The sequence below is a fragment of the Cyprinus carpio genome, chromosome A4 (genome assembly GCF_018340385.1).
Source record: "Cyprinus carpio isolate SPL01 chromosome A4, ASM1834038v1, whole genome shotgun sequence".
Lineage (NCBI taxonomy): Eukaryota > Metazoa > Chordata > Actinopteri > Cypriniformes > Cyprinidae > Cyprinus > Cyprinus carpio.
The window spans coordinates 28,696,584-28,717,589 of NC_056575.1; the positions used below are offsets into that span (position 1 = coordinate 28,696,584).

A 21,006-nucleotide genomic window follows, 5' to 3' on the forward strand; every position below is an offset into this window, starting at 1 on the left:
CTCGCTGAAAATAAAACATTCATTTTCTTTTTATAAAGGCAAACCAAATCGTTACTGACTCCAAACTTATCGAACAATGGTGTACTTATATTGTGGCACATTAAATTAATGTATATGAACAAATAAAAATATAAAAATATTAGATCTATCTAGTAGGTACAATACCATTATTGTGAAAAAATATTTGTTAATGTCTATCGCGGTCCTAGCGGAAGCTAAGTGCAGGGAAATAAGTGGATCAGTGGTGGTTGATACCTGCGGTTCTTCTTCTGCGACACGCATTCCTCCAGGTGGTTTGTGCCACATGATGATGCAGTGCACCGATCGCTAGTCTGAAACTTGTGTAAAATCCCGCTGAGAAACACCAGAGATTCTTGCTACCTTTAAGTGGATAAAATCATTTAACAATGAAATAGATCGTGTCATATAAAAGCACTAAAGTTAAACCCTCTGTGAGTCAGGTTTACCTTTGTTCAGGATGGTTGAGCTGAAAAGATGTTGGGTTGAGTCGGATTCATCCCGGCCAGCACACACCATCCAGCCCAGCAGAACCACACACTTTCTTACACGCGTCGAGGACTTTGTACTGTGTTACTACAGAGGGGAGATTCGCATCACAATGTTATTTTCATGTCAAATTATTCATTTTTCATCTTAAGGAATGAGTTATGTCCTCCATTAATGTTGGCATTTTTTATTTATTTTAAAATACATTTTTTCAATAAAATTGTCATTTATTGTGTATTTTTTTTTATATAAAAATAAGGAATTGCTGTGAGGATTCTTTGCAGTCACTCACATGTTTCCGTTCGGTGGCTAGCAGCAGGGCTTTGGAATCCGTAGATAATAAGAAGTGGAACCACAAAGTGTGATCCAATACCCGCGTCCACGAGGACAGCTGAAAACAAAACCAAAACATGACATACAAACAGTGGGGTGTGCAAAAACTCAACTCAGATCAACTTAACTAAACTGGAAGAGAAAAAAAAGAAAGGTTACAAACACGCGACCAATAAGATCTAGGGAAATTACTGTAGCTCAAACAAGAGAACATGGTGCCAACATCAGTGTTCAAGCAGGGAATGCATGAACTGATCAAACGTTTACATTTGGATAGAAGCATCTGACAAATTCATAAATGTAACTGTAGAGAAATCCTTTGGTGTTTTATTTTTTATTTTAGAAGATGAATGACAGAAAGAAAAGACTTTGGAATGCTCTTTTTGATGATTTTTTTTTGTTGTGTTTGTACGGTGGCCACTAGATGGGTGTGCTTGAGTCGAGTATTCTGTTCATTCAAAGCCACGAGGGACACACACCTGGTTGGTCGTCTGTGAAGGTTTTCTGAATGTTTTGTTTGTTTCACAAGCTTTTTTTAATAGCTAATGAAAGGCCCTGAAAGTTGGCTGTTAATGTCAAGAAAACCTTGTTGTCATAGCTCTATCTAAAGAAAAAAAAAAATCTATATATCTATCTATCTATCTAGCTACTGAGCTATAGAAGTACAGTTTCTGGAGCCGGTACTATCATGTAGGCACAGTTCAAAGGCAGCCGCATATATTTATATACTGAATATTGGCCAACTGCTTGTTTTCAAAGGGAATGCAAATATTTAAACAGTTTTTTTATATGGCACCTTTTGTTCCCTTCTGTTGAACTAGGTTTTTCCTGCCCTCTTCAGCAGGAGTTGTCTCTCAGCGGTCATGGCATCGTGACTCCCACCCGGACTCTCCGTGAGCCGCCACGGATCGGGGCTCTGCTCTGCCGGACTGCACAGGGGAATCACATTGACCAACACCTTCACAAAAACAACAAAGCGGTCAACCTGCATGTGTGTGTGGGTGTTTACTGTTGCTTCTATAGCATGTAATGAGGCCTCAGAGAGCTGCTGCTCACTGCTCACATGATGCTGTGGAGATGTGCTGGAGTGCTGGAGAGCTCAGCGAGGTGGGGGGTTTTTTGGAGTTTCCTTCTGGGAGGCGAGAGCACAAGGGGGAGCACATTCAGACGAGAGAGATCACAAGGAGTCGGAGGAGTAACCAGGGAGTGCGCGTGAGTAGTGGGTGTAACCTGGGTGAATCTCATAGCATGAGTGAGGCCTCAGGGTGAGGAGATTTTCTAGCTCACATCTGCTGGTAGGTCATGTGATGGGGCCGGTCTGGAGGAGACTCAGGAGGAGGGAATGTGAGAGTGAGAGAAGTACAGAGAGCAAGTGATGCAGGACAGAAAGGGTTCCACTTCACCCGGCAAACACCCACTCACCCGATATCCGGCGCTGTTTCCAAACCTAGAGAGCTGTCCTATGCAGGATGCATTTCATATGCACACTCTCAATTGACGACATTATAAACGGTTATCATTAATGCAGCCTTAAAAACTACTCGATGTCGTGCCAAATTCCTCAATTGTTTAAGTGTTTTTTAAATGTTTAAAAGACCATTTAATATCTGACGTTCCAGTGAAGGCCTGCACTATCCCTCAAATACATTGTTTTAATACATTGTGAATGGCTAGAAATCAATCATTTTGTTATTATACCATCATTTATATTAATCACTGTTGCACTCTATTGGGTCGAGTCTCCTCAAATACATCACACTTGCATTGTTTTCTAGAATCTTCATTCAACTAAACCACAGTCAAAGGCACTTAACACGTCATGTTTGCTTTGAATAAAAGCCTGATATAATCGGGTTTTTCAATCTTCCCGGATACCCAGACCCCAAAAGACGCCCCAATATGATTTTAAAGGCTGATTTAAACTGATTTTGTATGGTATAAAGAACAAATTTATAAGTGTTGTAAAAATTATTATTCTTAATATATGTGTAAAATGTTATTGGGGAGAAAAAAAAAATCCCCATGTATTTTTATTTAACAATCTCTCTTAATATTTTTTAAATTGGTTTTTTTTTAAAATCAGATTTAATTATATTCCATTATTTTTAAAAACCTACTCACTTTAGTACCTTGTATGTTTTAGATGTATTTTAAAACATGTATTTTTTTCATTTTTTATTGTTTTTAATCTAATTCACGAATCCATCTAATTCCATTAATTTAATCTAATTTTATATGATTTATTTATTTGAAACCTAATTGTTATTATTTATTTTAATCTTATTTCATTTCTTTTTTAATTAAAAAATAATTTCACCTAATTGTTATTGTTTAATGTATTTTTAATTATTATTTATTTTCTTTTTAATAAATTGTTGGTTTATTTATTTGTAATCTACATTTTTTATTATTTTAATCTTTTTTCTTATTTGTTTTTACTTTAACCTTATTGTTATTGCTTATTATGTATTTTTAAACAGTTTCTTTAGTTAATGTTATTTATTTATCTGCACTTTTTTAATGCTGTTTTTCTTGAAACTTCTCTACACACCCTCAGTTTTTGCTAAATGACTGAATGTGAATGTAAATGTGAGGAGTTCTATCTGAATGTTGCCCATGTAGAGTGTCACACTAGTTAGGATGCTGAAGGAAGCCGTCTAGGTAGACAGGACAGTGGGCTGCAAGCTAGCTGGTTAGGTTTTGGAACAGAGCCTTTCTCTTCTTCTATAAATACATATGTTCTGTAGTATTGATGATATTGAAATGAATCTGATGTCTGGATATAGAGAGAACAGATGACAGACATGACAGTCTTCAGACTAAACCAGAAAAGAGAGCGAGACTGGAATGTTTAAAGAGGAGACGCTTGCATGCCAAGACAGGTGAACATGATGCCCCAGAGGAAGGATGGAGGAGGTGACCTTTGACCCAGGTAAGGGTTTGTACCTGTGGGCATGGCTGCTGCCTCTGGGGGAGCTGCGCGAGAGGAAACCTCCAGTTAGGGCCAGCCAGTCGCGTACATGCGGCCCCTGTTGCACATTCGCTACAATGAGTTTGACTGATACTGACACTACACTCAAACTAGTATTTAGGCCAAATTCTGTATTGAACTGCATATAAAAAAAAATTTATCCATTGATTTCACAGTTATTAACATAAAACTTAATGCGATGCATGTTGACAGTCATACAGTGAGTGTTAAACAGGTAAGAAACAGGTCCAATTTTCTGCACACACACACACACACACACAAAAATCATGGCTTATTTTATTACGAACTTTATGCATCTATTTGATCTAATTTAAATTATCTAATTTCAAAATGCATTTATTCAAATGGCTTAGAATCAGCATTAAATCAATGGAAGTCTTCCCCTTTTATTCTCCTGTTCTGATATATAAATCAGAATTGCATTTCAAATTCAGAAATTGGATTTACATCCAAATTTACATCTCGTAATTCTGACTTCTTTCTCTGAATTCTGAGTTGAAAACATGAATGAAAAAATGAAAACATAACTGTGACTTTTATTTCACAATTCACAGTTTATATCTTGCAAAATGCTGACCTTTATTCCTCAGACTTGTGAAGAAAAAGTTTGTGAGATAAAAAAAGTCAAAAATTGTGAGATAAAAAGTCACAATTACCTATATTATATTTATTTATTTGATTGATCCCATTTCCATATAAGTCTGTTTTATTATTGTCTTCGCAAGTTAAACATTTTGAACATTGTTTGAAAATATGGGCTAGCTGTGGATCAAGGCAAAAAAATATATAGATTTTTTTTTTGGATGGTAAATAAATAAATCTGGTTATTATGCATTTAAAACACCACATTAGTTTATTAGTACTTTATAAATCTAACCAGTTTAATTTATGTATAGTTGGCCAAATATGCATCACATTCAAATTTATTAGTTTATTAATTAACATTGCAAATGCAATACAATAATTCTTACATTTAGGCCTAAATAGTTTTTGAGCATATTCACTGACTGATTTAAAAAAAAACTGAATAAAATTACGGAATCTGTGCAAATGGTAAAATATGTGGATAGTTCACATAACAATGAAAAACTTACAGTACAGTGATGACTTTTCAAACTTTCAAAAAAAAAATTGCAATTTTCACAGCTCATATGATTTGTGCACAATATCACAAGAAATCTATGTTCCAACACAAAAGGACTTGTGCAAACTGAAGACTAGTGCAAAAGTTGTTTGCATCACTGATTTATGGTGCTTGCGTCCATCCGGGCTCTCGGTCACTGTCTGCTTTTACTGAACTGCTTGGAAAAGAGCAGCATGAACATCTGCTAAACGTTCCGTTTTTGTCTCACAGAAGAAAAGAAAGTCATAACATGAGTGTGAATAAATGACGTTTCATTTTCAGGTGAACTATGCCTTTAAAGACCAATTTTTTATTGTAGTTGTTTTTTTTGCTATTTGTATGCATATAAATGCGTTTTCCTGTGGAGGAATGGACATATAAAGATGTAAAAAATTATATAAACATCTATAGCTGGGCGAAACCATAGGCTAAAAATGACTACAACAAAAACATGTACTGTTGACCCTATGAAAAATGAATAAAAGTCATTCATTTTAGAAATCTCATTTTTTAACTTACAGTATATGAAGTTAGTTACATGGCAGTTCATCTTATGAAGATTATACCGTAAACACTTTACAATACGCTCAGTTTTGTAAACATTACATCAGATAACATGAATGATATGAATAATGAAAATACTTCTACAGCATTTTATTCTTAGTCTAAGGCAAAAATCTTACCCTTACTTAATGTCAACATTTAGTGATACAATATTGATGGACCTGAACTAACAGGAACTAGCAATGAACAGTTGTATATTTATAAACAAAAAATAATAAGTACTGTAACAATGTGTATTGCTCATTGATGTTAGTTTATGCATTTACTAATGTTAAACTAATGAGATGTTACTGGTCAGATTCTTTTATTAATAATCTCAGACTGCCAGGCATGGAAAACCTTTCCTTTTCTCATAATAGTTGAGTTTTCCTCTAAGTCATACTAAAGCTGCAATGTGAGCAAGGTGAATGTTTAGACAAAAACACATGACAAGACAGACAGAGTCTCACCTCTCGAGCCCCTGGAGAAAAGATCATCACAAGAGGGGAACTCTGACTGCTGCCTGATAAAACACAAACCAAACAAACCTCACAACCGTTTCCAGTAGAGCACACAGTGAGGCACAAAAGCAGTACAGTACTGGGGCTGCAAAATAGTTACACTTAAACACTGAAGACATACAGTTTTATTAAAATGTTATTATTAGAAATTGATAACACAAAATTATTTCAACTTGCTATGGAAGTACATTGGGTCAGGCATTAAAAAACACTGAAAGCCACAAGACTTTATTGCATGAGTTTGCATGGGATTTGTGTGGTAGAAACACTCACTGATTGTCTCTTTGCAAAGTTATATTTAGTCTTTCAACTCTATTGCTATGTGGCGACATAATGGCGGTTCAATTCCTTTTGCACAAGACATGCAATGATACCAGAAATCTATATCTACAGCATATCTGTTTGATTGCTTATAATGTTGCAAAACGCAAAAATGCAATTGTCCAGCTCTAATCTGCTAAATGCACTATTAAGGCATGAAGACATTAAGATTATTTGTGACCCTGAGAGCTCAAACGCAGTCTCAAGTCTTGAGTCGTGGGGTAGATATTTGTAGTAAGTTGCCAAAAAAACATTGTATGGGTCAAAATTATAAATTTTTCTTTTATGCCAAAAATCATTAGGATATTAAGGTAAAAGATCATGTTCCATGAAGATATTTTGTAAATTTCCTGCCGTAAATATATCAAAACCTAATTTTTGTTTATTATGTAATATGCATGTTGGAAACTTCATTTGGACAACTTTAAAGGCGATTTTTTCTCAGTATTTTTGATTTTTTTTTGCACCCTTCTCCCTCAGATTCCAGATATTCAAAAAATAGTTGTGATCTCGGCCTTCACAATTTATGCTTTTAAAATCCCTCGAGTAATGCTGGGTCAGTATTTAATCCCAAGTGCATTAATCAAAACCATTTTTTTTATGTATTTTCGAAGGGCTCGATTCTAAAATGATTTTCAGCAGTAATCCCAAGTATAATGCTAACAACAAAGATGCATTAACACCCTGGCACATTCCTTAAATAGGGGATGTGCAGGGCTTTGGTTAAATGCCACAGCTTGTGCTGATACCTATAGAGATTGCCGTTGGACACGGATGAGCTGTGTGGGTTGTTGTTCCTCGCTGGACTCTGGGACTCTAGGAAAGCTGTCGTCCAGCAGGTTGACGTGGTTTCTCTGTGGGGAACGTCGCACTTTTACTCTCCACCACACCGAAATGCCACATCATACTGCGAGACAGAGAGAGAGAGAGAGAGAGAGAGAGTCAGAAAACCATCATGGGGCATGAGATTGTGCAACACCGTAAGTTTCCAGGGAGAAGTATGTTTGCCAAACTAAAAGCAAAAGTGCTGCATATTTGATATTTAGTATACAGTTACACTAATGTTCAAGTTTGAGGCTGGTAAGATTTCTTAATGTTTTTGAAAGAAGTCTCTTCTGCTCACCAGGTCTGCATTTGTTTGACTAAAAATGCAGTATAACAGTAATTTTGTCAAATATTTTTACAATTAAAAAAAAAAGGTTTCTATGTGAATATATTGTAAACTCTAATTTATTCCTGTGATGCAAAGCTGAATTTTCAGCATCATTAATCCAGTCTTCAGTGTCACATGATACTTCAGAAATCATTCTAAGATCTGCTGCTTAAGAATCATTTTCTGATCATTTTTATCAATGCTGAAAACAGTGCTGCTTCATATTTTTGTGGAAACTGAGATACAGATGATGAATTTTTCTAAACCAAAAAAAAAAAAGAAAACTAAAACCTAAAAACCTTAAAAAAAAAAAAAAAAAAAAACTGTGTTACTTTAAATAAATTAATAAATTGTTTAAGTGGAATTAAAAAAATATAAAAAGGAAACTTTTTTGTCAATTTCCAACTAGTTGCCAAGGTTAAACTTGATTTACTAAAATAAAATACTAAAACTAATTAAAAAACTGGGGGGGGAAAACATCTATAGAGGTTTATATAAAGGTCTACAGAGGTTAAAAAGAAAATGGAAAATATAAATATAAGAATAAAAACTAATCTAATTTATGTGTTTAAAATGTTTTTATTAGGGAATCCAACGATTTGATAATCAATGTTACATCACTTTTTATGATTCCTCATTATAAACATAAGAGACAAAGAAAATATGTAATAAAATAAAAACAAAAAGCAGAACACAACTAACAAGAAAGAAAGAACAGTTCCCATTACTACCCACCCTACATAAGTCATATCACACTAATGGGACAATCAGTACTACACACTTGGCCAACTTAAACACGTCAGCTTAAACTAGCTATCAAGGTAGCGGAAAAAGGGGAGACCAAATCTTATCAAACTGATCCAGTTTGTTTGATAAAGAAAAACGAATTCTTTCCAGATGTAATATACTCTAACCATTTCATCCAACCAACATTTTAACAGGGACCATTGATGTTTCTTCCAAAACTTAAGTATTAGCTTCTTTGCACTAATCTAATTTATTAATAAAAATATTATAGTATCTCAATGACACTAAAATAGCATTGGTAGTAAAAAAATAAATAAAATAAAATCTGGGTTTTATAGAATAATTCATGCAAGTGCAATAATAAAAATAGCTTCACATTTATGCTTTAAATCATCCAGAAAGCTGGGCCTCGGTACTTCCAAATGCATGACTTTAAATAAATTATATTTACTTATTTTGAAACTGAGGGATGATTTTTAAGTTTAAAGAGCAGCATTTATTGGAAATATAAATCTTTTTGTAACATTATTTTCTTTACCGTCACTTTTTGATTAATTAATGCATCCTTGCTGAATAAAAGTATTAATTTCTTTAAAAAAAAATCAAACTGACCCCAAACTTTTGTTCAACTACAGTATGTAAGTGTGTATATGTAAAAAGAGGACAAAACAGACGTGTTTCCAAGGCTGTGGCTCTTCCTGTGGCGTGAGGGCGGCGGGGTGGGAAAATGCACCCCCATGGTGGCATCAGGGCAAGTGGGCCGTCGATTATACCTGACCGATAAAGTCAACTCAGACGGACCTGGACGAAAGGGACAAAGAGAGAAAAGCAGAATGAGTTTTTTTCTTGAACATGCCTGATTGTTCTCAGCCACTCAGCGTCACACTCACTGAAACATAATGAAAGAAACAACAACGTGGAGACTCTGTCAGCGGAGCCTCTGCTTTAGCAATCACAGCACACAACACAAACGTTAACATTCTCTGGTCCTCTTGAGGGAGACAGATTCACCGCTGCGATGATTATTCAGTCCTGAGAGAGGAAAACACAGAGGATCCCCAGAGTAACGGCATCCACATGTTTCTTTCCGTGAGTCAGTGATGGAGCTTCACAGCAGCTTTCTTTTAATCACTGCTTTTCTCAGCTGAGACCTCGCTCGTGGGATTTTCTTCTATTGCACAAAGAAGCTCTATAACTTTAGAGCCTTTAGTGAACAAGTATTTTAGAATTGTTTATATACTATTATAGTATTTATTAACATTTTGAATTAACTTTTATTTTTATTTATTTTTTAGTTTGCATATTAGACTATACTTAATGTTTCTATTTGGTTTTAATTTATTATTTTCCTTCAGTTTTTAATTTAGATGGCACCAGTGCTACTTTAGTATCATTTATATAATATTAATATTTATTAAATTTGAGTTATTTTATTTTTCAGATTTAATTTTTGTATTAGTCATTTTGTTATGTGCTTTTGTTATTTTTTATTAGTTTTTGTTATATTAATATTTATATTTAGCTTTCATTTATTATTTATTTTATTCTGTTTTACACGCGGCCAGTGTTATTTTTGTATTATTTATATATTATAATATAAATTAATATTTTAAATGAGCTTTTTTAAAATTTTTATTTTAATTATTTTAAGTTCAAGTAATTTTACGTGCTTTTCTCATTTTAATTAGTTTTTTTTTAAATATATTTTTATGTAGCTTTCATTTAGTTTTATTCCCGTTTTGCATTTTTATATTTTTCGTTTTGTCATTTTTCTTCTTTTTAAATTGCATTTTTTCTATTTGGTGTTAATTTATTTTTATTTCAGCTTTGTTTAGGCAAGATTTCTAATTTCATTTACATTTCTTTTGGAAAATGTTTGGAAACCATCTTTAGCACTGCAAAGATGAAGGAAGTTTTCTTTTTCAGTTGCTCAAAATAAGCAGTATTATACTTTGACGTTACTAATGGTGCAGATGCAGTTCAGCTTATTCACATGTGCATTTATGTATTTAACAGATGCTTTTATCCAAAATAGAGCAGATCTGTTATTTGTGCTAAAGGGAAAAGTCTGAACAGTTTACATGTTCGCGTGGGTAACTTAAGTGATAGTTCATCCAAAAATGAAAATTCTGCCATGATTTCTCACCTTCATATTATTCCAAACAATGACTTTCTGCCAAAAATATTTTTGTGTTTGACCCACAGAACGAAGGTCATAGTTTTGGAGGCAGAATTGTGTGAGTTCATGTTTGGGTTGAACTATCTCATCACATGAACCCATCAAACCAGGCGATCAGAGAGACTCAAGGGCTCATTACAGAGGCCTCCACAGTGGACAAAAACACCTTCAGGCATCATGGGGAGAGTGGGAAACAATGTAGGACAGCATGCTGAGACACTTACACTCCAGAAGACACATTTAATGGAGCAACTGGAGCCTTAAACACTGATCAGTCTCTTCCAGTCTGGCTCAGACGACTGCTTTACACCTTGTTAAAGGTTCTTGTTAAAAGCTTCATTAACGAGTCTGACTACCAGCACATGAACTGAACGCCACATTCGAAGAGGATATTCCATCTGACAATGAAAGCTGCACGATGGGGTGAGGATCTGATCTGAAGCAGATGTTGATGGAATTAGAGAAAAGAATTTTTAAGTAGTATCAGCAATTAAATGTAAAATGAAACATACTTTGTTTGAGAGCAACATGAATTATATAGTAATTAAAAAAGACAATAAGAAAATAATTGATAAAATAATTGATCTCAATTTGATCTCAATTACACACCGTATGTTTGTTTGCAGAAAAAAGTAGCGCTTGACTAATGATAATGATGCTGATATCTTAGACATACATACATACATATATATTCAAAAATTTGAACTTAAAAAGTATCTGTAAAATAAATTACAGATTTATGCTTGATACAGCAACTTTGCTGGGCTCTAAGCACTTCAAAATAAAAATCCGCCTCATGACACTTTTGGGTCTTAAACTTAAAAAAATTCAAAAAAATTCAAAAAATAAAACACTAGCTTATATGTCAGCTTTGGTAATATATCAGTAGACCACTACAAAAACGAACTCCATACTTCAATTCTTTGCAGTTACAGTAGAAAATGTCCTCCAGACATTGAACTGTGGTGCTTTTTGGGACACCCAGATCGAATCCCACCTGTGTTATGTCCTGATTTCATCTCTCAATTTCATAATTTCCTGCCTTGAAACAAAATGTGGCAAAAAGACTATGATTTTCAAGCTTCAGAGGGAAAGCTGGCAGCACTCGGGGAAACTACAGAGCGGCTGCATCACTTCCAGAGCTCAATACTGCAATCAGATGACTGGCTCCAACCGTGTTTGCAGAGATATTTATGCAGATTCTACTGGAAAGACATCCATTATTAAATCTACCTATTTAAGCACAGCTGACACTGGAGGCAATTCCAGGTCAATCATTTGACCACTCACGTTCATAGGACATTCTGTCTAGTTTGTACTCGGCGCTGCTCCAAAAAGTTTACCATGCTTTAAAAGTCAACATTAAAGTACTCAAGTTACTCCAAGTGTTTAGTACTTAAACATTTAAGAAGCTGTTAGGAGAAGGAGGTTTTTTTAAATGCGTTTGTCTGGTGTCTTCCGCACCTGCTGACTCCAAATCTCTCTTTTCTTCCTCTATTAAAAGAGAATGTCAGACACATGCTTTGAGTTTTAGCAGTACATGTTAGCAATCTATCTGGCCCGTCTGTACGGCACTGATTCATATGTTTAGCCACATATGTTCCTGTGTGGGGGTCCAAACTGTTCGGTATGAAAACACTAACTCGTGTGGTTTCTTTTGTTTTTTACAACTAAATGAGAGATTTGGGTGGACGTTAGAGCATTCTTCTGCTCACTAAGGCTGCAATTATTTGATCAAAAATACAGTAAAATCAGCAATATTGTGAAATATTTTTTCCATTCAAATAACTGATTTCTATTGTAATATATATTTAAAATGTAATTTATATCTGTGATCAAAGCTGAATTTCAGCATCATCCACTCCAGTCTTGAGTGTCACATGATCTTTTCAGGAAATCATTCTAATATGCTGATCTGCTGCTCAGGATTCTCTGATGAATAGAAGTTCAAAAGAATAGCTTTTATTTTTGAAATATAAGTCTTTACTGTTCACTTTCGATCAATTTAATGCATCCTTGCTGAATAAAACTCACCCCGATCACTTTTGATAGTAGTGTGTGCACAAAAACTAAATGATGACAGGGAAACACAATGTGCAAAAGCTCAGAACGTAGCATCTAAAGCAGCGGACGTGAGCGTGAGGACTTCTCTGTCATGGGTTTTTTTTTTTTTTTTTTTTTTTTTCTTGATTGTGATTAAGACCTGCTGTTACAAACATGAACGTAACCGGCTGATTCCAGCTAATAATAGTTTCACAGAGATGTATTTGAGAAATATTGTGCATGTGTGTCTGACTGTGACACAGTACAACAGGTACACGTATGTTTCACACACAGCCTGGACTTCCATCTAAAAACACCTTTATGACTTATTTTCAGTGTCTGTCTGTCTATTGGTTTTTCCCATCATCCATCCATCCTTCTATTAATCGTACCATCGTTTCTATCATCCATCTATCCATCCATTCTTCTATTGTTCTATCATCTACATTTCTATCATCCATCCTCCTTCTACTGTTCTTTCCATCTATCATTGTATCATCCATCCATCATTCTATTGTTTTATCAATCTGTTGTTCAATCATCCATCCATTGTTCTACTGTTCTGTCCATCTATCATTCTATCATCCATCCATCCATCCATCCTTTCATTCTTCTATTGTTCTATCTATCTACCATTCTATCATCCATCCATCCTTCTAATGATCTATCTATCATTCTATAATCCATCCATCCTTCTATTGGTTTAACAATCTATCATCCATCCATCCATCAATCTATCATTCTATAGGTTTATCCATCTATCATCCATCTATCATCCATCCATCCATTATTCTTCTATCTATCTTTCTATCCATTTACCATTACATCCATCCATTCATCATTCTTCTATCCATCTATCATCTATCCATTCCATCATTTTTCTATCTATCTTTCTATCCATTTTACCATTCTATCATCCAGGTCCATCATCATTCATCCATCCTTCCTTTTTTTGGTTTATCAATCTATCATCCATCCATCCATCATTCTTCTATCTTTCTATCCATTTACCATTCATCGTCCGTCTATCCGTCCATCCATCCATCCATCCATCCATCCATCCATCCATCCTTCTACTGGTTTATCCATCCATCTTTTTATTGGTTTATCCATCTATCATTCATCCATCCAATGTTCTATCCATCTATTGGTTCTTTACATATATCAATTCTATCATCCATCCATCCTTCTACTGGTATATCCATCCATCCATCCATCCATCCATCCTTTAAAAAAGCATTCTATGAATACGTCAAAAGAGCAGAGCTGGAATCTAGACAACTTGGACATTGCTTTGATCGGTTTGAACGTGTTTTGGTCACTAACATCATGCTTCAGTCTGTATTTCATACTTTTAATGACTTTACTACGATTCTTGAATGTGAAAAATAGTCATCATAAAGAGAGAGTAGGTGTGTCTGAATGGCTGTTCCATGTTTTGCTCTGTTTTCTGGCCTGATTTTCATGGCAAGATCTCATTTCCTCGGCTGGACGTCTTCACAAATACATTTACCAGTTACATAACAGCCAGTCACCCCGAGACTTTAGGAAAGACCTCGTCCGTCCAGTCCTCACTGTGATGTAACCACATGGCCACAGGCATCTCTCATTCAATAAATGATAATTATATATATATATATATATATATATATATATATATATATATATCAAACGTTGCTTCCTGTCACGCATCGGCATTCAAGAATAAAATGAAAAGGAAAGAATGACACATCAAAAGCCAAATGGTCCCAGCATCCCAGACCGCTGTGTTATATTACACTCGGTCAGATCATCTGGTGGTGATATTTAGATGGACATGATGCTTCATAGGGGAAAAATGTTGACATCTTTATATAACAATCAAAAACTTTCTGACTACAAATGTTCTAGACGCTCACTCCTGGCCTTGGAATGAATGAGAGTAGACGTGTTACAATGTGGAAAAAGGTTTTGTTTTGGAAACCACAAAAAATATATTTTTTGAAGATGGTGGACAATAGATCTGGTTACACAGCTAAGGAGCAAATGCTTACAAACAATACTCACGGGCGAACTTACATTACTACGAAACACTGTGGCGTCGTCATGTTGCACGACTAGACCTCACGGGCAACAGCCAGGCAGCGTTGTATAATGTCAGTATGTAACATACAATATTTACAATGTAGCCTAAGGCTTTGAGCAGTTCAAAGAGGACTAGAAGTCCACACCTACTGTATAAGTTCATTACATGGCTCACATTCACACTGAAAGTCACTCAGACCATTTAGATGTTCAGATATACGTGTCATGAAATAATCTCATTACTGTTTTTGGCAGTGAATAAACCAAAAGTACCTCAATTAGAGGAGTTAATGATTATGTGATGAAAATAGCACATTAAAGCTAATCGACTATTGTATGTTCAATTCAGCACAAATGTGCTCATGTGAGCTGTGGGCCAAAACACACAAGGTAATTTGGGCTAGTACAAATTTTGTGTACAATTATTATAATTATAATTATCACTAACCGTAGTAAAAAAAAAAAACTTCGTGTGGTAAACTAAATCCCTAAAACATAACATTATAAGGATATGTAATTATACAATTTCTAATGAAAATGTGATTGAAAAATAAATGAATATATATTTTAGGCCTTTTGATGATGGCAAATATATTTAATAATTATATAAAACATTTTTTTTTTCAATCAGAGGAAGTATCATTCTAAACAGTCACTGTTGTCTAGAGGAATCAAAATGTTTAAATGCAAGTAACATACAGTTAAAACCTAATTTTAAAGCTATTTTTAAACTAATTAAATTATATATGAGATATTATATAAATATTTAACCACTTGAATTTATTTCCTTAAATATTATTTTCTTTTTTTACATTAACAATTGTGAGTGAATAGATTCAAAAGACTAATTCCATGATTCATATGTATAGCAAATGATTGAATCAGTATTTTATTTCAGATCAGACATGTTTTTAAACTCCTTCTTAGAGCTCTCATACACTTATTTAAAAGTTTGGGGTTGGAAAGATTTTTATTTATATTGTTTTGGAAGAAATTAATAGGTGTAATTTCAGCAAGGATAAATTACATTCATCAAAATTCATCATAAAAAATATTTTATAATTTAAGTTATGTTCCCAAAGGTTTTTGCTTTAAATAAACACTGTTCTTTTGAATTTTGTTCATTGATCAAAGAACCCTGAAAAAAAGTATCACAGTTTCTATAAAAGTATATTTATTATAATTTTTTTTTTTGGCATATTAGAATGATTTCTGAAGGATCACGTGACACTGAAGACTGGAATAATAATGCTGAAAATTCAGCTGCGCTATCACAGAAATAAATTACATTTTAAAAGATATTACAGTAGAAAAACATTTTTTCAAATGGTAATAATGTTTCCCATATTACGTTTTACCAGTAATATGGAGATGGATCTTGAGAAGGTCGTTCAAAGCATAAAAAGCATTGCTCAACGATATGGTTCATCACTGTTTTCTGGCCTCAATGAGTGATGCCTGCATGTGGAGTTGTGATGAAGATTTGCAAATATTGAGATTATCAAGGCTCCCGTCGAGAGCCATTTATGTGCAGTTTGTTTTTCTCAGTCCACATTCTGTTCCTTTTGGGCCCTTTCAACGGGTCAAAGAGGAAGGGGCCCCTCAGAGCCCTTCATTTACTCTACCACCAGGGGCCAAGGAACCTCATTCAGATTGGATCCACAATGGATGCTGGGGAAAATGACTACAATGTCTTCTGTAAGTTACTACAGTTCAAAATTTGGGAGTCAGTAAGTTTTTTTTTTTTTTTTTTTTAAAGAAATGAATACTGTTTATTCAGGGAAGGATGCATTAAATTGATCAAAAGTGACAGTAAAGACATTTATAATGTTACAAAAGATTTCTATTTCAGATACATGTTTTTCTTTTGAACTTTCTATTCATCAAAGGATACTGAAAAAAATATGTATCAGAGTTATTTTAAATTGTAATAAAATTTCAATATGATCAAATAAATGCAGCCTTTGTCAACAAAAGAGATTTCTTTCAAAAACATTGTAAAAGGTTTTGAACGATAGCATACGATAGGGCCTCATGGAAAAAAAATATATATTTCGACAACAAAATGCAGATATATTAGAAGTAAAGTGTAGAAATAAGGTCATTTAGGCTGTTTTTACCTGCGAGATCTTCTTTTGGATGTGGCCATGCGCGGCGAGCTGTTCCCTGGTTCAATTTCAGGAGACAGTCTGTAATGGAAAGACAAGCAAAAGTCTCACCACAAACCACTCCACAAGTGCCATGAAGTTTCAGGGGTGGTACATTTAATATTTCAAAAGCAGCTAATTTTTGGCTGAAGGTACAGGGTTTGAAGATGAATTTAGTTGAATCGGATCTGCCATAAACCCAAAAGAAGACATGTTAGTGAAACCACCACATCATTTTATCCTCAATATACAGTGGCACGTCTCTTTTAATTTAAAACACACATATAATGGAAAACAGGATTTTTCTTACTCTTTTCTATTAAGAGAATAGCTCATGAAAATTTGCTGAAAATGTACTAACTAGCAACATAACTTGCTCACCAATGGATCCTCTGCAGTGTGTAAAAAAGTGAAAAAAAAAAGTCTATCCCCTGTCATCTTTTCACATTAAAATCCACCCACATATTTGTTTAGAGCTGGTTTGGACTGTTTTGGCTTGTAAACGATGCTTGATCTGTGTATATTTCTACTCCTAATTCAGACCACTTTTTCACTGAAGAAAGCAAATATTATGGATCATGGACTCATATTTTTAGCGGAAAGCAATGTTTTGAAGTTAGAAATGCCCTTGTTTCTTACAAACATGCAGCTTTTGGCTTCTCTAGACATTAACTGATGGACTGGAGTGTGTGTGGAGTATTATGGATGTTTTTTTTTATCAGCTGTTTGGACTCTCATTCTGACGGCACCCATTCACTGCAGAGCATCCATTGCTGGAGACACTGATGCAGTGCTACATTTCTCCAAATCCTGATGAAGAAAACAAACTCTATATCTTCGCTAGGGATGGGCCGGAGGGTGAGGACATTTTCTACAAATGTTCATTTTTGGGTGAATTACTCCGTTCTTGAAATGTCTGTTGATGCACTTATGCATACTTCTTTGCCAAGTGCAAGAAGATTTCTTAAATTGAAACTGCAAAAATGGCTCTTGTTAAAAACAAAAAAAAAAAAAGATTATGACATCAAAACCACAAGCTCATTACTCCCATATGACTGCCCACATTTACATATTAAACACTCTAGTCAGTATTCCGCAACTTAACCTGCCCTGATGAAACGACGACAGACTATGTACAAAAAATTTTTCATCACTTGCGGAAAAAGTGCAAAATGCCTAGAGAGACTAGAAATATCATACAACACTAAACTATAAACAGTACACCTTTCAAAAGGTATTAAGGGGTTATGTGGTGTTTTAATGTGTGCATGCATGCATTGTACTTTGCAAAATTGAGAAAACCCAAAACGGGATCTGCTGAGGCTGATAACATTTCACGTTTTTAATAAGGGACCAGAAGGGACTCATTGTTCAAAAATCCAATAAAACTGTGAACTGCAATCTCTTATTTCTATAACATCAACTGATTTGACATTCAGAATGCACAGAATATGCAAAAAAAGCCTTAATGGTGTTTTGGCATGATGTACGCTGAGCTTTAGAAAGGAGCATTCAAAATAAACACAGCATGCAGCCAAGTTTCTGTCTCTCAAACAACAAGGCCAAGGTCATGGGTTCGATTCCCAGGGAATGAATGAGTTGAATTTTTTTTTAGCTTGAATAAATTCGCTTTAGATAAAAGTGTCTGCCAAATGCATAAATGTAAAAAATATGTATAATTTGTCAACTACTTGTCAGGTCTCAACAAAAATGAGTTTTTTGACTATTTTGGGTCTGAAGTTTTGCTAAATACAGATTTTTGCATGATGCTATGAGCAAACCAGGGTTATTAATTAAACTAAAAAACCAAAAACACACATTTTCATTACATATAAAAATAAAATAAACTTTAACCGAAATGATATAAATAAATATAAAAACCTTGACCTTATTTTATGCCAGATAGTTGCCAAAGCAACATTTCTCATTTTCGTTTAGAAAATAAAACTGAAAAATCTATACAAAAAATTAAATAAACAAAAACTAACAGACAAAATTAGTAAAAAGTTTAACTACAATTGCAACAACTTTCCTACCCCAAAATATGTACTAAAGTTATAATAATAATATTATATAATATAATACATAACAAAATGTACAAAAATGCATCATTAAAAATACATAAACAATAATTTATCATAAGGAAATTACTTAAGTTACAGTTAAAATATAGTACAGTTACATTATCTGTTATTGTTTATACACAACAAATAAATCTCACATCAGGGTATAATTTGTTCAGTCATCTTTATGTGACGTTCCACATTTATTTAGGTGTGGGACAGTCAGTTTACTCACCTTAAAAGCAGCTTCTTGGCTTTTTTTTTTTTTGACATTTATGATCAATAGAGATCAATTACTGTGTTTGTAATAATCAAATCATTGAACACATCTGCAGAAATTACATCCAAAGACCTCCAGGAAAATGAACCGGTTTTAACACCATGGGCACACTGAAGAAAAAATCCTCCTTAAACAACACAAGACAGATAGCAAGTACTGAGTGGCCAAAGAGCTTAATGAAACCGCCAAAAACAGCAACTCAACAACCTGAAACAGAATTCGGGGGATTTGTGAAAGAAAAGATCATATTCTTTCTGGATAACACACTTTTTTAGGGAAGTTAAAATATTCAGAGTCAGATAACCGGTGTGTGTGGAGAAATCCCTGGAGAAGCACTTATGACAGCAATCAATCTTTCATTGCTAATTTGCACATAACAGCATTTCTCAGTCACAAAAACAAAAAATTTCACTGATGAGACTGGAGTGACTTAACAGAGCTTGAGAGTTCAGAATCCAGACAATGTCAAACTATTCCTAACCATAACAAGACTCCTGTGCAACGGCTGTTTCCACAAGGTAGGCAGTGCAAAATTATAAAGCAGCACCAAATGCATAAAACCGCTGCAAAAAAGGCCAATCCCAGAAGTGGGGGCACTGTGACCAGCTTCATGTGAATTTCTCTGGTGAGTACTGCAGAGTTGCACTACAACAAACTGACAGCACGTCTAATTCAAAAAAGATTATTTCAACCAATTTCTGCCATGGAATAAAAATCAAACGGTTACTTTTTTAAAAGGCAACTTTTATCTCACATTCATCGTTTTTTTCTTCTACTTATAATTCTGAGTTTATAGGCCCTATTTTAATTATCTAAACGCAAAGTGTAAAGCGCACGGCACAGGTGCACTCAGGGCATGTCCAAATCCACTTTTGCTATTTTAACGACGGAAAAACGGTTGGCGCGCGGGGCCCATAGGGTGCCCGGGCGCATGGTCTAAACTAGTTGTCCTTATTCTCTTAATGAGTAATGGGTGTTTTTTGGGCAAAACATTGAATAAACCAATCAGAGTCTCATCTTCCATTCCCTTTAAGAGCCAGTTACCCATGACGGATTTGCATATTACAAACACGGCGGAAATTTGGCAAGCGCAAAGACGCGAACGCGTCTCTGAGCATGCAACGGAGCTGCTCGTGTGTGCGAGCAAAATAGATAGCCTCATTCTGATGCACATAGATGACTATCCATTATGACATGTAGGCATTTTTATGTTTAATTAACCTACAAACAAAAAAACCAAACAAATAAAAAAAAAAAAATAATCTTATGCATTTGCCAATCCTTTAATTTGTAATATTTGGAGGGGGGAATGTTGTGGTGCTGCTGTGCAACCCTGTGTTTAATAAACAGCATTTACAGCGCGTTGTGCGACCCACCTGTACTAACACGCTCTTTAAATAACAAAGAAAAAACATTTGACGCCAGACTTTAGACCAGGTTTGAGTTGGTCTATGGGGCAGTCTATTTTCAGGCTCCTTAAAATGAGCACTGCGCCGAACACAACCTCTTTTTTTTTTTAGACCAGCAACGCCCATGGATGCACAAAAATGGTCGCAACAAGGCATTTGTGCTAAGTAAAAGACGGGGCCGTCTGGAACGGAAAATGCGAACGGTGCCGGACTGCAAACGGGCTAGCGAACACATCTTGCGCTGCGCCTTGCGTAGCATTGCAACTCGTGTGTATGATAGGGGCACCTATATCTCAACGAATTAAGACTTTTTTTCTTGCAATCTGGTGAAAAATTCCCAGAATTGTGCGAGATATAAAAGTATTCCAAGAAAAAGTCAAAATTGTGAGATGTAAAGTCCAAGATTCTGGAAAAAAGTCCACGTTGCGAAGTGTAAACTCAGAATTCTAATAAAAGTCAGTCAATTGCAACATTTAAAAACCGAATTCATAAAGAAAACAACAATCTACTCCGGAATGGGTCGGTCGGTGAGAGTGAACTCAGAATTCCCTAATAAAAAGGCAAATTGCAATATTTAAATT

General features: G+C 34.8%; 1 long non-coding RNA gene across 1 annotated transcript; it reads right to left on the reverse strand.

Moving 5' to 3' along the window:
- Positions 1-7,181: 7,181 nt before the first annotated feature.
- LOC122141733 lies at positions 7,182-16,662 on the reverse strand. Its single transcript, XR_006158048.1, has 3 exons — positions 16,647-16,662; positions 8,915-9,041; positions 7,182-7,247 (listed from the first exon to the last, which is right to left on the reverse strand). It is a non-coding gene; the product is annotated as an uncharacterized LOC122141733 (long non-coding RNA).
- Between the last annotated feature and the right edge of the window lie 4,344 nt (positions 16,663-21,006).